This window comes from Excalfactoria chinensis, chromosome 25 (assembly GCF_039878825.1).
Source record: "Excalfactoria chinensis isolate bCotChi1 chromosome 25, bCotChi1.hap2, whole genome shotgun sequence".
NCBI classification, from domain to species: Eukaryota; Metazoa; Chordata; class Aves; order Galliformes; family Phasianidae; genus Excalfactoria; species Excalfactoria chinensis.
Window position 1 is genome coordinate 1,190,718 of NC_092849.1, and position 15,527 is coordinate 1,206,244.

A 15,527-nucleotide genomic window follows, 5' to 3' on the forward strand; every position below is an offset into this window, starting at 1 on the left:
CTGTTCATCCCTTGCATTTCAGTGGTTAAGCTCGGCAGTAATATTTGTTTTCTAGCACAGTCCATATTTCACATCTGGCTTCCCACACTTTCAAGAAACTGAAAGTCTGAACTTTGACGCTTCTGCTGACCAAGAAAAACAAAAAGCAAAAAGGAACAAAGCAAAGGAACCCTCCTGAATGATTCCATCCACACAGACAGCACGAAAGCACTGTCCAGAAGGACAGAATCCACAGCCATGAGTTCTGCCACCACACTCAGTGTGGTTTTTCCACACCTTTACAGCTCAGGTTGCACCTCATACCTCACCATGGAGGCAACTGTTGAAGAGTCCATGGATTTCTAGCCTTCAACCACATAAACTTATTAAACAACTGCAAAGGAAGGTTTTCTCCCTGGTATAAGTCAATACCCCAATAATTTCCAATAAACCATACAACTACAGCCTGAAGGAAAAAATTAACAACTCCTCCTCCACAGCAGCAGCTCAGCAAAACGTTCCAGCTGAGTTTGCAAAGGTGCTCCCATCCCTCTCTCCCTCTCCCCAAACACAGCACAGACATTTGCAGCAAGTGATGACACTTTATTTGATGTACAGCCCTGGAGGAGCCCACGGGTGATCTGAGTTAAGTCAGAATTCACATCATCTGGGGTCAGACAATAGGCTGAGGGTGGGGGGGTCACTGCTGGAATGCTCTCAGAAATAGGTGGAAAGAACGTGGCCTCATTTTGCAGCCCTTGCAACTAAAAAACATTCCATATTCAAATGCCACCTCAGGTATAAGCGTACAACTGTATGCATAATGGATGTAATGATACAAGGAGAATAAATGCACCCAACCCATTGATGTACTTCACAAAGAACATTACACATGCACCAGTTGGCTCTAATGCAAATATTCACACCTGTACAACAGGTAAATAATTCATGAACAGGCAAGAACTGCCAACTGTAACAACAAATCACTAATGAAATTACAGTAAGCACTCTGAATGGGCTCTGCTGTAACCACACAGAAGCCAATAAAAGCCCTATTTACTCTCTGTATATTTAGTTGCTTATCCTTCCCCTTCTCTCACACACAACAGTCCTCCAAACAAAATCAGATCTGAAAATTGATGAAGATAAAAGCTCGAAAAGAATGCTATGCTTTGCCTCAGCACCTACTGCTTCTCTCAGGCAGTTCCAGGGCAGGTGAACCAATAGGAGGTAACAGCTGAGTGCAGCATTCCATGAGACACGAATATGTAGAAACACAGCTGAAATCCATCCTGATCCTTTGGCTTCAAGTTTCTGTTTGACTCTATCAGCAGCTCTACAGAACTTTCTCATCCCAATTCAGGGATTCATATGGGTGAGGAGCTTTGGACCACTTGATAATCAAAGGCAGCCCCACAACCCAACCCTGCTTGATCAGCACATAGTTAAGCCAGCAATGAAAACAACAGCTGGGTGCTCCTTCTGCCCAACCATTTCTCCATCTCTACAACAAGGGCTGGCTCAAAAAGCTCTTCCTGTGCACTTAACACCCTCTCTGCAACGTGCAATTTCACTGCATGCATCTTGCAGGCAAATGGCTGGGGTTTATTACAGGCAGAGAGAGTAGCTGCAAGACAAGGGCATGGCATTTCTACTGCTCATAACATGGGAATTAACAGGTCAGCTGAGTTTCATCATCTTCCTTTCCTCTTGTGTAACATCTCTCGCTCCTCTGCATAAGGTCAGGATTTCAGTGCTACATGTCCTTTAGTAATAGACCCATACTTGATCTAATACTGGAAGAGCAACAACATTTAGCAGCAAGATGCAATACTGGATCCAACCACATGGTAATTAGAAACAATCCCTAACAGAGTAGGTATAGGATCTGCTAAACTGGTATAAAAGCATGACCTACGTGCATGATGGTAATTAATCTGCCAGTCACAGCCTGCATGCAAACCTGCTGTCAATAGTCTCATTTTTGGTTGTGCTTTAGAGCCTCTTCAGCAGCATTCCAGGAGCTGCAAATCCATGGGCTAAAAGTATGTGGCACTGAGCCCCAGGTTTGTAATCCCTGTACATCACTGCTCATACTGGATTTGCAGCTCTGTGCATTAGGACATCTAGTGGCTAAATAATTTACTGTATGTACACACATACCTGAATACACCATTCTGATCCCTTGCCTGGAAGCCCAAATCTACTTTTCCAAAGCTTTCTGAGAGAATCTCAGGATTGCTGTATGATTGTGCTCTATGATACAACCCCAACTCATAGCTCAATGGAGTGCTCTCAAGTGCGAGTATAAAGAAAGTGGCAGGCACACATATCAATTTCTACTTCATCTTTCATCAAGACACCAGAGCAGCGTGCTTACCTCTGCTTCATAGTGCAGCCTTACTCTTTACAGTGCACTTATTTTCCTTATTCTATGCTTCCAGTAACTTAAAATGATAATACTTACAATGCTGTAACACAATGGAAAACACAGCAACGAGAGCAGAGCAGCAAAGTCCCATGCAGCAGCAAGTGAGGATTTGCTCAGACTCAGCAACCATAGGCACAGAAATAAAGGAAAGAAGCTGCTTACCATCAGAAGGCCTCAGGTACACAAGGAGCTCCAGCAAAATCCCCTTGCCTCCACTGCCAGCCCTTAAATGAGGGCTGGGAAGGGGTGTATCCTGGCTCCAGCCCTTCAGGTCAATCAGGTGCATTGCATTGCATGCAGCTGAGCTTGCCTGGGTTGGCCCTGCCTTCCCACCAGGTGCTCCATCCCTGCTTCAGGCCATAACTCAGCATTTCTGCTATAATACTGCTCTCACGCTTTGGCATTTTGTTTCAACATTAATAAAAATCCTTTCATTCCAAAGAATAAACATCAGCATTCTCACTGATGGGGAAAAAAATACATCTTGGAAAGCCCACAATGGTTCTTTAAATGGTTCCATCCCACTTCCTTACAGTGGAGTCACCATTTGAGTTGCCAAAAGCCATTATTTCTGATGAGTTAAAATCTATATTTGCCAATCGATTAATCTAAGATGTGATACAATGGAACTATTTGCATTTTCCTGTACTTATGTATTCAAAAATTAATAAGTAAATACTGAAGAACATCATCAGAATATGAGAATATTAACACTGTGGATTCACGTGCTGGGGGGGGTGGGGATGAACATCTGAACTTCATTAATAGATGTGAAGATTGTAAGAAATAGGTATTTGGAAAATGTCATAATCTTAATACCTAATTCACTCTTTGAGACATAATATGGAGAAATCAGTTGCACCTGAAGAGTTACCTGCAGCATTTCCCTCGACTGGGCAAAGAATTCCTATTTCAGCATTAACTGCTGTTATTTCTGTGCCCTTTTAGATTTCTCCATCAAAATTAATAAATCAAATCCCTCCTACATTCCCTTGTCACACATCCAGGCCTTTCTGCTGTGACTGCTGCTGGGTTACAGGCAGACAGCCTGCTCCAACCTCTGTAGGAAGAGCTCAGACTGCAAATAGAAAGTGTCCATCACCTACCTGTACTCCCCATCCCTTACAGTCACTCACTAAATATCTATTCCAGATTTAGCATCTTGGCTCAGATCTTCCTCTCTGAACTTTTACTTGGGCTGGGAGGGGCAAGACAAGAAACAGATGATGTAAGGATGAGACATGCTTGAATTAGAATGCATGCTTGGAGAACAAACAAAGGCATTCAAAAGCAGCAGGGCAGCAGACAAGCAATTCCAGTCTCTCAGCCATTTGCAATTTGTGGTTAAGCAAAAAGGAAAAAGGGTACGCATTCAAGTCAAGGGACTTTGCATATCAACTTCTTTAGAACACTGTAATGCTGCTGTCCAGAGCGCAGAGCAGCTCAGAGCTGGAGGGGGAGGTGCTGCTGTCTGAAGGCAGGGATACAGTTATACAGTTAGAGGGATGGGAGTCGTCCCACGAGCCTGCTTCTGCTCTGCCTTTGCAGGAACAAAGATTGTGAATGGTGTGAGCTACTTCAGCCTCAGTCAGAGGTGCTGTAGCTCTCAAAACTCTGTTACTGAGCCAGTCTGGAACCTTCTCATCAAATGGGAAGTTATTGCCACTTTTTTCATCCAAACTTACGCAGCACTGGAAAGTTAAATTCACAGATTACTTCCTGGGGCAATTAGTCAGAGATGCTGATGGATGCTCGGTGACTGTACATGATAGTAGCTCTGTAATGAGATATGGATGGATACAATCACAGGTCCTAAGACAATGGAAACCCATATAGGAACTTTATAACTGGAGAGTAGCAAAAAAAAAGATAAAACCAGAACAGCTCGGAAACTTTTTAATATGGAACCTGAGAAACAAAACCAACATCTGCTAACTAGCAAGATGGGAGGCTGATGCTCTGCTCTGATGAGGTGGTCTGAGCTTTAGCCCAAACGTTGCCACATGCTTCCTGCACTCTGGGAAGGATATTGAAGCAGGCACCAGGCATTTGCATTGCAAACATGTTTGCCTTGATTAGGGACACTTCACCCTGCTTTGATTTGCTGAATGCATTGGACTAATCATACATACACTGTTCCCTTCTCTCCATTTTGCTAACTGATGCACCAAAGCCTCACAGTGAGTCATGAGAGATTATTTTTGCCCTAATTAAGTACAATTTTGACAGGACTGGAAATACGCAGGTGTCACGTTATTAAGTTACCTAATTATGCCTTTGAAATGGTCAGATAATAATAACTCTTCAGTAACGAGAGGAAAAGAGGAAGAGAACTCTTTGCATTATTATTTTCATCTTAATCTCCGGCAGAAAAGCAGAGGGTGACCACCCAGTAACTACTGCTCTGAATTACTCATAATTACCAACACAATGTGAAACTCAACTGTTCGATGATCTCAGGTGTGAATGAAAGACAACAGCAGTTCCTCAACCATTAAAGCGTCATTTCAGCAACAAAGCAGAGGAACAATAGGAGCGAACTCGGGTGCAAGTTATATCATTTTCTGAGAAATGCCGGTTGACATTCATCAATCAAACACCAAACAACGAGATAAACTCTTCTCCCCACTTCGTGTGATTAAGCGGCAAAGAGCTGAGTTATTGACAGCTCCCACCGTTCTCCTGACACAAATTTGCCAACCTCTTGCCACCCCCTGATAACCCCACCATTAGGAGATGGCTGTACCTGTTTCTGCACCCCTGGTGATGCTTCTCAGGCTGCATAAAGGCAGAGCAGCCTCCTGTGCTCTGCTCTGGTGACTGCAGCAGAGAAGCATGAACTCTGATCAGTCATTGCCAGGTGGAGGTCAAATGTAGCAGAGAAACGATGCCCTGTGACATGTCCTGCTGCGGTGCTAACCAGGAGCTGCTGTGATACACAAGGCTAGCCAGGAAGATTTTGCCTTATTCCAACTCAGTTACATCCGTGAAGATGGAGGAGCAGCTTGTGTGGATGCAATGGAGGAAGGATGGCAGATAACAGCCATCCACTCACGTCTACAATCACTCGAATATTTTGAAGAGAAGCTCAAGAATCTCAGAGTCGTTGATTAAAAAAAAAGAAAAGAACTAAGTATCTCAGACAACTGTAATTTAAAGAGCACATCAAAGGATCTGTATAACTCCACCAAGAGATGAACAAGCGCTCCGTGGCAGCGATGAGGCAGTTGTTGCAAAAGACAAGAGACTTAAAGGAACTGGCTACGGCTGAGCAAGGGATGCGATTGTGAAGGGAGAGATAAGAGCTACAAAAACATTGCAACCAATTCCTGCACTGTGGGGAGATTCCAGCAAGACGAGCAGTTCAGACATTAGCTTTACCCATTCTGAATGAGAGCATGCCCTCTGCTAATAGACACAGACTGCTCAACCACTGATTTGTATGTTTCAGTTTCATGCTCTCATATACTCATAATAAAAGAAAGTGATACTCATTGATTTAATGGGCTGTTTTGCCACTGTTCGCATTTTCAACCCAGCCCAACATTCCTTGCCTCTCATGCACGATGCTCTGAATACTGTTAGGAAGAACAGCACCTTGATGCTCCAGCTAACAAACCTGTCACGTGGTTTCAGCCCAATTCCTCTTGGATTCACTTCACTACGTTCGGGTAATTTAGCTTAAAGTGGAGGTGAATCCCACTGTATATCCCCTATCAGCCAGGAGTGTTTAGAGGCTGCTTAATGCGCTTTCTTTTTATTTTCAGCAGGTGTGGACAAGAGGAAACCACTAACCTATACTTGCATTTGATAATAACCAGCACAAAGTTTAGTGTTACAACCTGCAGCATCAGAAACGCAGCCTATAGGAAAGAATGGAGAAAAGAGCCTGTTCAGCATTTCAATAATCCCTTTACTATCAAGAAAAACATAGCTTCTTTCTCAGATGAATTAACCTATTTCACCTGTCAAGAACAAGCCCTATAAATGCTTTACCAAGGTTTGACACAAACATTACAGTGAAAATTGAGAAAAGGAGTTGGCTGCACGGAATTAAGTAACCTCTCCTGCAAACAGCACCAAGCACCAGCTGCTTTTTCACCACCTCCAAAAGGTTCCTTACGTTTGTATTACTGCGGCATCACCTGGCAGATTGAAGCACAAATGGGACCCCCGGTGTGATAAGAGCAGTCTTCATACACAGTATGGGTACAAATGCTCCCAAGTGACAGCCAGCCCAGCTGAGCCCATCCCTGCAGTGTGCAGATCCAACGGTCTGCTCAGAGTGCTACAACAGAACCCTGCTGATGAGAACACTGCATTATCCACACCAGGAGCAGCTCGTGTAAATAGGACCTCTCCTGGGGGGGGGGGGGGGGGGGGGGGGGGGCTTTGTCTTGAAGTGGAATCAAATTCATGCCAAATGACCATAACGAAGCACTGAGACACAGGCAAGGCAGTTCCAAATACAGTGCTGTGCTGATGGGAGCAGTCACGGTCAGTCCAATTAACCCCCGGGTTAATGAACCACCAGACCCCATCACTGCTTTCAGGTAGACCCTCACCCCCATCCCCGGCCACTGTTGTCTCTCTGCAGCGGGCCCCGCAGTTCCAGTTGTGTGCAGTAGAGGGAAGCAGCAAGCACCGTAACAGTGACAGCCAGCCGACTGTCATGCACTAAGGACTTAATTATGTTCTCAAACAAAATACAATGAACTCTGTCATAAGTAATCACACAAGAGACCATGAAGTCGGTAGCTCAGTCGAAGTGGCCCTTCTATGCAAGGTAAAGGAAAGTTTTCTATGGCTACAGGGGGAAGAGCAACCACTGAACATGGACAAGTGGAACTCAGGATTATTGTATCTTTGTATTTTTTGACTGTTTGGCTTTATTTATCAAGACCTGAGTTCATATGTTGATGTTTTACATGGAATCTTACTCAAAACAGTTTCCTCTGATCTTCAAGGCATCTTGAGGATTCAGTTGCCACTGTGTTGCATGGAAATTGTCAGCTGCTGGCAGAGAGCATAGGAGGAAATATTTTGCTTTCAATATATCTGAAGTACTTCACACAGATCCTGTGTTCTATCTGGATGTGATTTCCCATAGCACAGGAGTTCGGCACTGCTTAAAACTCAGATTCAGTGTTATTTGGTGCAGCACTTACCATGGAGCTTTTCCTTTCAGTCTCCAGGCTCTGTGCTTGGAGTTCTTTCTGCCACACAAATAGCTGAAGTCCACAATTCCTTGATCAGACTATAAAGAAAGTTTATGAGAAAGTGAGGCAGAATAGGACAGAGCCCACAACAATAATTATGGTGTTATTAAAAGCACACATCACACGATACGAACCTACACGGCTTTGAAATACAGATTTTGTCTTTCCTCAGTGCTTAAGATAAAATAAAATTAATTGCTGTTTCAAGAAAGAACTAAAGGTTAAAGGATAGTAATTACCAATTATTTAAAGGGTAGTTGTAATGAACTGCAATAAAAGGATGTCATACTTTTAAGCCAGGTACTATATTTTCTAATGGGGAGTGTGACACTAGGCTAATATTACCGCTTCAATTAGAAGCAAGCTGTGACTTCCTAGAAAGTTCCCACTGTAACAGGGAGTCTGTGGTGCTTCAGTTCACAGCATTTAAACACAGACATCATAGGGAACACAGGAATTTTGTAGAATAAAGCATAAACCCTTTTCTTTCAGTGTTGTGTAAAGGAAAAGTGCGTTGCAAGTGACAACGACACTTACAGATCAATAGAGCACGTTGTGGATGACATCATATCCTCAAAGCCAACCATCCTATCAGGCATTCAGAACATGGCACCCAGCAAGGGGAAAAAAAATCATAAAGTCAAGAAAAGAATCACAATGGATGATTTTCTTTTCCTCTGGTTTCAAAGCCAGCGATGACAGGTTATAAAACACTTCTGTTCAGCTTTTAAAAGCTACAAAATACATAGAAGGGATAAAACAAAGAAAAGCACAAAAATTAATGAGAAAATTTCCCTCTTTCTGAAGGTTTTTAATGGGGGGAATTCAATAATTCAGGAATTCTGTCTTCAGCCTTGCTGAATAAGAGTAATTCTTTTCCCTTAAGTCAGCTGATCTCTTTTCATCCATTGTCATCCCTTGTTATTTAGGCCATCCTGTAACTCTCCTTGATTGTGTTACCACATTAAGAGAATGAAATTCCCATTTAGAAGATGCTTAGTACTTGAAAACTCTGGGTATGTTAACTTGCTTCAAGGTAGATGCCTGCTTTGATGTATTGCTGTGCCACAGTTGTACCTTCAAAGGGAAAGAACTTCCAGAAGTAGAAGTTAGTGACGTGCAACTTGAAAATGAGCCTTAACTTCAAGTTCTGCATAAGGGCATGGTCTCCTCTGCTGCCCCTTAGAAAGCTGGGGTGTGATAATTCAACCTGTTCTTAGAGGGAATTCTCACTGGAAAACATCCCCTTTCACCAGCCATTGCCATTATCAGTACCTGAATATGTCCTACAGCCACCACTACAATGTGATTTCCTGGTGATCTTTGATGGAGAGGCTGAGGGAGAACAGGCTATTGTCAATATGAAACTGAATTGGTGAGTAGGAACAGGGACTGCAGAGAGTTCCTAAGATGGCAGATGGAAGAGAAAGCAAAGCTCTGCAAACAGCAGATTTTTTTTTGATAGCCAGCCTTTAATACAGATAAGGCAGGACTCGCTATCCCTTCCCTGATTGCTCTACCAGGGAGCAGCACAGAGATAAGGAACCTGGCTGGCTGGGGGCTACTATTGATCTGCAAATTCTGATACATGAACTTTGAAGTTGGAGCTTTGACTCCACATGGGGCATAGAAGAGTGTGTTCAGAGAGCTGCCAAAAGCTTCTCATCTACGTAAGCACTCAGCACCAGCACTAATCTGATGCAAGATACTGAAGAACTGGCTTCAAGTTATAAACTTCCTTGGGTAATGTGCACTGTATAGTGGAGAGGAGATGCTTCCCTACAGTAAAAGTTGTTTCTCAGGGCCAGGCCAGGCTTCAGTCTTTCATGAACTCTGAATTGCCAAGCTGTTGAACTACGTGAAGGGGATGTTTGCATTTTCTATACCAGCCCTTTATCTGAAGAATTCTGCTCACAGCACTCAGATCTCTTGTGATAGCTTGCCCAGGCCTGACCCAAATCCTCTCTCAAACAGAAGTCATTGTATTGTTGTAATGAACCCTGATCATCTTTGAATCCCGCATTGCAAAACCTGAGGTTTCCACACAGGGATTCCCAAGACTAATGACCAAAAAGCAAGGCACAATCCCTTCTATTTCAGTTTTAGCCTGTTTGAGGACCTCCCAGCAATGTCCATAGGTACTGTTCATCTTCAACAGACAGCTTACCTTGGAACTCCCAAGTTCAGTTACTCCAGCCAGCAGATGATTAATATGTCATCAAAATAGTTCTCTACCTTTTCTCTGGCACAAGATGAAAGACATTTATTACCTTGTCCTTTTCCAGTCTGATGTTACAGAGATGCCAGACTAGGAAATCTAACCTCTGCTGTTCCATATTGTCATTTTAATTAAAGCCATATCCTGTAAAATGCTATATGCTGCTGAAACCCTGATAAGATCCTATTATCAGAAAGGAGCAAATTCGTGATGCTATCTGGGCCAGCCCATGATTATCTGCCAGAACAAAAGGAATGTTATTAAACAAACTCCGTTAGATCACAGTGGGAGGATAGAATGAAAATCCTGCTCCAGTGAAATCCCTTATCTCTCTGGGGTCACACCTGCAGCAAGCAGTTGCAGCTCTGTGCTGAAAGTGGGAGCAGAGAAAAAGAGGAGCTGCTCAGTCCTGTTGGACTGTGGAAAGTTTTCTTCCTTTTCTACAATTCATTACCAGGAGAAATATAAACTTTCATATGAATTAACTCCTGGGAGATGATAGTTTCTTAAATATATTTTCCCAAAACCTCATTACAAAGCAAAGTGCCTGTGTTTGCTTTCCTAAACCCAGCCATTATTTTTTAGGACATAAGGAAGGAGTTACAACATACCTCTAAGTTTTAACGATCTTTTGTGAAACAAAAGCAAGAAAAGAGAACTGGCACACAGCGGTTTCTTTACCTTGACTTCATTCTTTCTCTCCTTTGAGTGAGCCAGATAGAATCAGTCCCCTCGAGGTAGATCTCACCCTTGTGCAGCCAGAACAAACACTCAGCAGTCCTACACTAGGCAGGAAGCTGTGTCACAGCTTTGAAGTCCACCAGGTTCCTCAGTTCTACAGGCATCGAAAGCAACCTTTCAATTTTTCAGCTAGTTCCATTGCACCGTTACGTGCTTCTGCTCTTCCAAGCAAGTACTGAGTTAATGCAAGAGAATAAGTCAGGACACCTATCCTATCCCAGAGAGCTACCCAGCTTCTCTGACTTCACTATTACCAACAGGCCCTGAATCAGAGAAGATCAAATTGTAGTCTGATTATCTTTCTTATATTTAGTTATTGGTAGCACACAAGAAGCAAGAATAGCCCTACCATGCTATGCGGTTATTACTTAACTACCCTCCTCTGCTTGGGACCCTAAACAAAGCACTTAAACTACTTTGGGAATGGAGTTACTTAGGGGTCCTATGCAGATGATCACAAACTGCTCAAGCTTCATTAGATACTGTTCATCAGACGAGCTGCGTTAACTCCCATGTCCGTGCTCTTTCCTGCTATGAGAATGTGCTATTTTAACACTGCCAGGTGGCTTAATGCAGACAGCTGGCTCTACTTAACTACTGCAACGACTAGAAAGCACCTGTGGGCCCTTAGCATAGCTCAGCTGGAAAACAGTATTTCCCTGTGCTTGTGGTGTTACTGCAAATCCTGTTTGCCTATCCTAACAGAAGGGGAAAGGATTCCCCTTTCCTGGGAATGCAGCCCTTCCTACTAAATTTTTGGGAATTGGACATAGCAGCAATAGCAGTTCAATTAGCAATAAAGAGCCAGAAATAAGGTGAAGGACTTCAGACCCTGTAATGGAAACTGTTGATCACAGCCTGAACCTCTGATTAACCATCTGAGGCAAGTGATGAGTCAGCTGTGGGAGCAAAGGTGAAGATCATTCAGCTGTGCTCCCAGAATGGGGTGGAGCTCGACTCTACCTCTCCTAGATCCCATTTAAGGGCTGACCACCACTAATGTAGTATTTCTTTCTGGAGATTGCTGCTTAGTGGAGTTCTTTTTGTGAGCCTTGACATTGGTGAGCACCCTTCTTGGCTAAGGCTTCAGAGCTGGTGAGTCCTTTTTCTTAGATACCTTCTGGTTATCTATTTCCAGCTATATTTGTATTATTCCAACTATATGCTATACTTGTATTGTTTCAACCATACAGACCCCAAATGAGGCTTAAACTGAAGATGTAAGAGAGAATACATCTTTCTGGTCAGGTGCTCGACTCAGTGCATCGCTGGCAGCTCTAAGATGTATTGCTTTATCTCCTAAAAAACATGAAAGAAAAGTCTCTAAAAGGATTTGGCAGCTGATAAAATAAATATTCAAAATGCACTAAAGAACAGTAGCAGGTGTGTTACGTAAATTCCTCAGAACTTAATGAACCGGTCTTTAAAAAAATAGTTTTATCTTCTTCATCCATATGCATTATGATAGGAGAACAAATGCAGATACAATTTAAAAGGGGTCCTGGTTTTGTTTGATGTGTTTTCATGCTGCAATAAAGCCTGATGCTGCAGTCCTGCCCAGTGGGCTTCCCACTGCTCTGTGCTGTAGCAGCTGCACCTATCACTGGAGGGAAGGGGGATGTGCAAAGTGTTCTGTCACAGGCGTTTTGCACCTCCTGCAAGCAAGATCTAGAAAGTCTCACAGAAAGAAGTCCTGCTGTCTTCATTTAACTAGGTTGCATCCTAACTCCAGAGCTTGGCTTTGACATTGTCTGCGTGTGAGTGAAGAACTTTGCTTCCTGGCTCCTTTGCTTAATGGCTCTGTGCTGGGCTTCCTGCTAAGGGCATGATGCTCTCCTGACGTTTTTTGATGTTTGAGGAAATAAGAAACAGCTTCAAATTAACAAACTGTGAAAGTATCGCTGCTGTCTTGCAGCTGGCCCTGCCTATCCTTAGAGCTGAGGCAGCAAGAGTCTTCTTTTGAACTGATAGTTTGGATTGCAATGAATATTCCAAGGGAATTTTAATGTATATTAGATGTACAGACATCACTGTTTCCCTCCTGAAAGTTCAGTGATGAAATGGAAAAATGGCTTTTGAATTTCATCCAGGAGTATTTGTACACAGTAGTTAATAGCATTTGTTCTCTATACTTTAAGTGGGAAGCAAGGAGCTATTACAGTGATGTGATTCTGGTTGCAGGGATGTGGTAATTACTAAAAATCTGCTGCTGAGGGGCTGAAGAAGCCTTGCAGATTTATTTTAGTTAAATCATTTGCCATCCTTCCTAAAATTGATTTTGATCTAAATAGATTTTTTGTTCACAGACTCTTAGCTTGGATCTCTCCATTCACTGATATATGATGCTATTTGACCACTTTAACCTTTACTTCTATGTGATCTAAACAGTGCATGCTTTCCAGTATCTGTCTTCTAGAAATGGATGCTACCCTTCTACAAGTATATTTTTCCTACTACCTTGGGCTTCAAGCTCCAAATACACAACTCTACTTCACCCATTTGAGTATTCGGGCTTCTGCCATTAACAGATAAGCATTTCATTCTTAATGAGCAGGGAGAGAAGACAGGAAAGTCTTCAGACTAACTGGCAACATCAGTATTTTGTGGGCTTCCCAAATCAGCCCAAAATATGTGAAATACTCTTTGCAAGAGCAGGCAGCTGAATTCAGAGGTAGGCAGAAACACATGGAGTAGCTCTTTGGCAGCACACAGAGTCTTGCTTCCAGTAACTTCTTACAGCTACAGCGTTTCTTTGGTCCTCACTCCTAAATTTGTGTAGTAGAGAAAACATTAAAAAAAAGGTCACAGAAAGTATTTTCTCCAGTTTTAGTTTTGGGTTAAGTTCTACCTCATACTATTATTGAAACTGAATTTCACTGTTGCCTTTCAATTAGCTTTGGTCACATCTTTCTTTTTCAAAGACCTTCAACGAGATCTTAATGCCTACCCAAGCTTCAAACACTTCTGCATATTAAACTTCAACTGCTACAGAAGGAATTCTGCTTGAACTCTGCTCTAAAAACACAATGAATCGCCTTCAATGTAGAATTAAAAAAGTATAAATTACTCAAACAAAAGAAGGTGAAAACACAGACAGAAGAAAATGAGACTACATGCAGTATAATTAGCTGGAATGTTCAGAACAATATCCCCTCTTTCAAAAAATACCAAGGGACCTCAGCAACTTCGACCATCTGCTTTTGCTGTTGCAGTTGGCATGTGTGCACCTGGCTTAGAAAGCTAAATAAGATACAAATTAACATGTATATCAGTAATAAGATCTATGGAGAATTGTATTTGTAGAAGGTGGAAATAAAGAGTTAATGGAGAAGAAAAGGCTGGATGGGGATTCTTTTTCCTTCTAACCCTTTAACCAACCAACTCTAAGAGAGGGATCTGCATGCAGGCAGTTGCTCCTTTCAGCCAACAGCTCATCCTGTTAACGGGGGGGATAGTCTCATTGGATGGCTCATCCACAGAGCTGACATTTCCTAACGTGGAACACTGTGTCACTTGCACATGGTGGCAGTAAAACAAGAAGCTCGGAAGCAATGACAATCTGCCAGCTTGAGTGTGGGAAAGACAAGACTTTGTTTCTTCCCCTCCACCAAAACCATCAAAGCTGCTCTTAGCTCACATGGTGGATTCCCCCAGGTGAAATGCAGATGGACAGAGAACTGTACAAATCATAGCCAGCCTAACACACAATTACCTGCTGTGAGGACCAGAAGCAGCCCAGATAATTCAAAGCTACTTACCAATTCCACTACCAAAAATAAATAATTAAAGCATAAGCTGCTCCAATTCATTACTGTTTATTCATCCTTTGAGTGTACTACACACAGCTGTTAAATGGCTAATAAATTCTTCCCATTGCAGTGAGCAGTCCTCAGATTTAGAAGGACTGCCTTGGCTATTTTTTTGGCAACACCTGATGGCAAGCCATTCTGCACATGGGAGCAGAGGAAGAGCTGCTTTGGACTGGACTCATGATACAACATCCTGTTTGCTTTTGCATACCAGGTATTTTTAAGCTTACTGGAGAGGTACTGTAAGAACTACAAACTGAGGAAAACCTGCTATCGCCTTGAGAGTTGTGTATGCCAAGGAATGTGAATGCCCATTGTTATATTGAAAAGAAAGGCACAGATCTGAATACGGTTCTACAGTACACAGAGTGAAAAAGTCCCTCTGATCAACAGAAGAGTGTAAGAAAGCAAAGAATTGAGGGGTTTGTTTGGAACTTTTAAATAGACTCTCTACTAAGAAAGGGGGAACAAATGTCCCACAGACCAAGGGCTTTGGAACAGGCTATTTTCTTTTAGAAAAGGCTTTGTGCCCTCATGGCATCCCCTTTTAGGGTCAGTAATAAGTAAGTAGTGGGTGAGAGGCCCCATCATTTCTGGACAGGAACACACGGCTACTATCATAGCATCAAAGGCTGCTTATTTTCTACCTGATCACAGCAAGTGTTGTTTTTGGAGAGGAAAAATAAAGAGCATCCTCTGCTGCTGAATCCAGGCACTCAGTGTGTTGGCAACAGTGGATCCGCTGCATTTGGGCACAACAATTGCTGCAGCAGACTTCTTTACAAACACCCTTCAGTTTTCTGTTGAATACAAATGCAGACCCCGTCTGCTCCAGCACTCAGATCCCTCACCCAGATAACCCGCTCACTCCTTTCTCTCTGTCTCTATCACTCCATCAGTTTTGGTCAGCAATGAACCAACAGAATTAGAAGTGCTGGAGGCTTCCCTCAGCAGGGCTGTCAGAGCTGCTGTTTTGAGCTTGTGGACATGGCAGCAGGGCATTTTTAGAACACTTTTATGTGTGCCCTCCTGGTGAAAAACAAATTGCTTTCAATATTGTCACTTAGAGGTTAGTTGTCATCTAGCTGTATGTTCAGAAACCTCCTTAACACTTCATCTTCTCAACACCT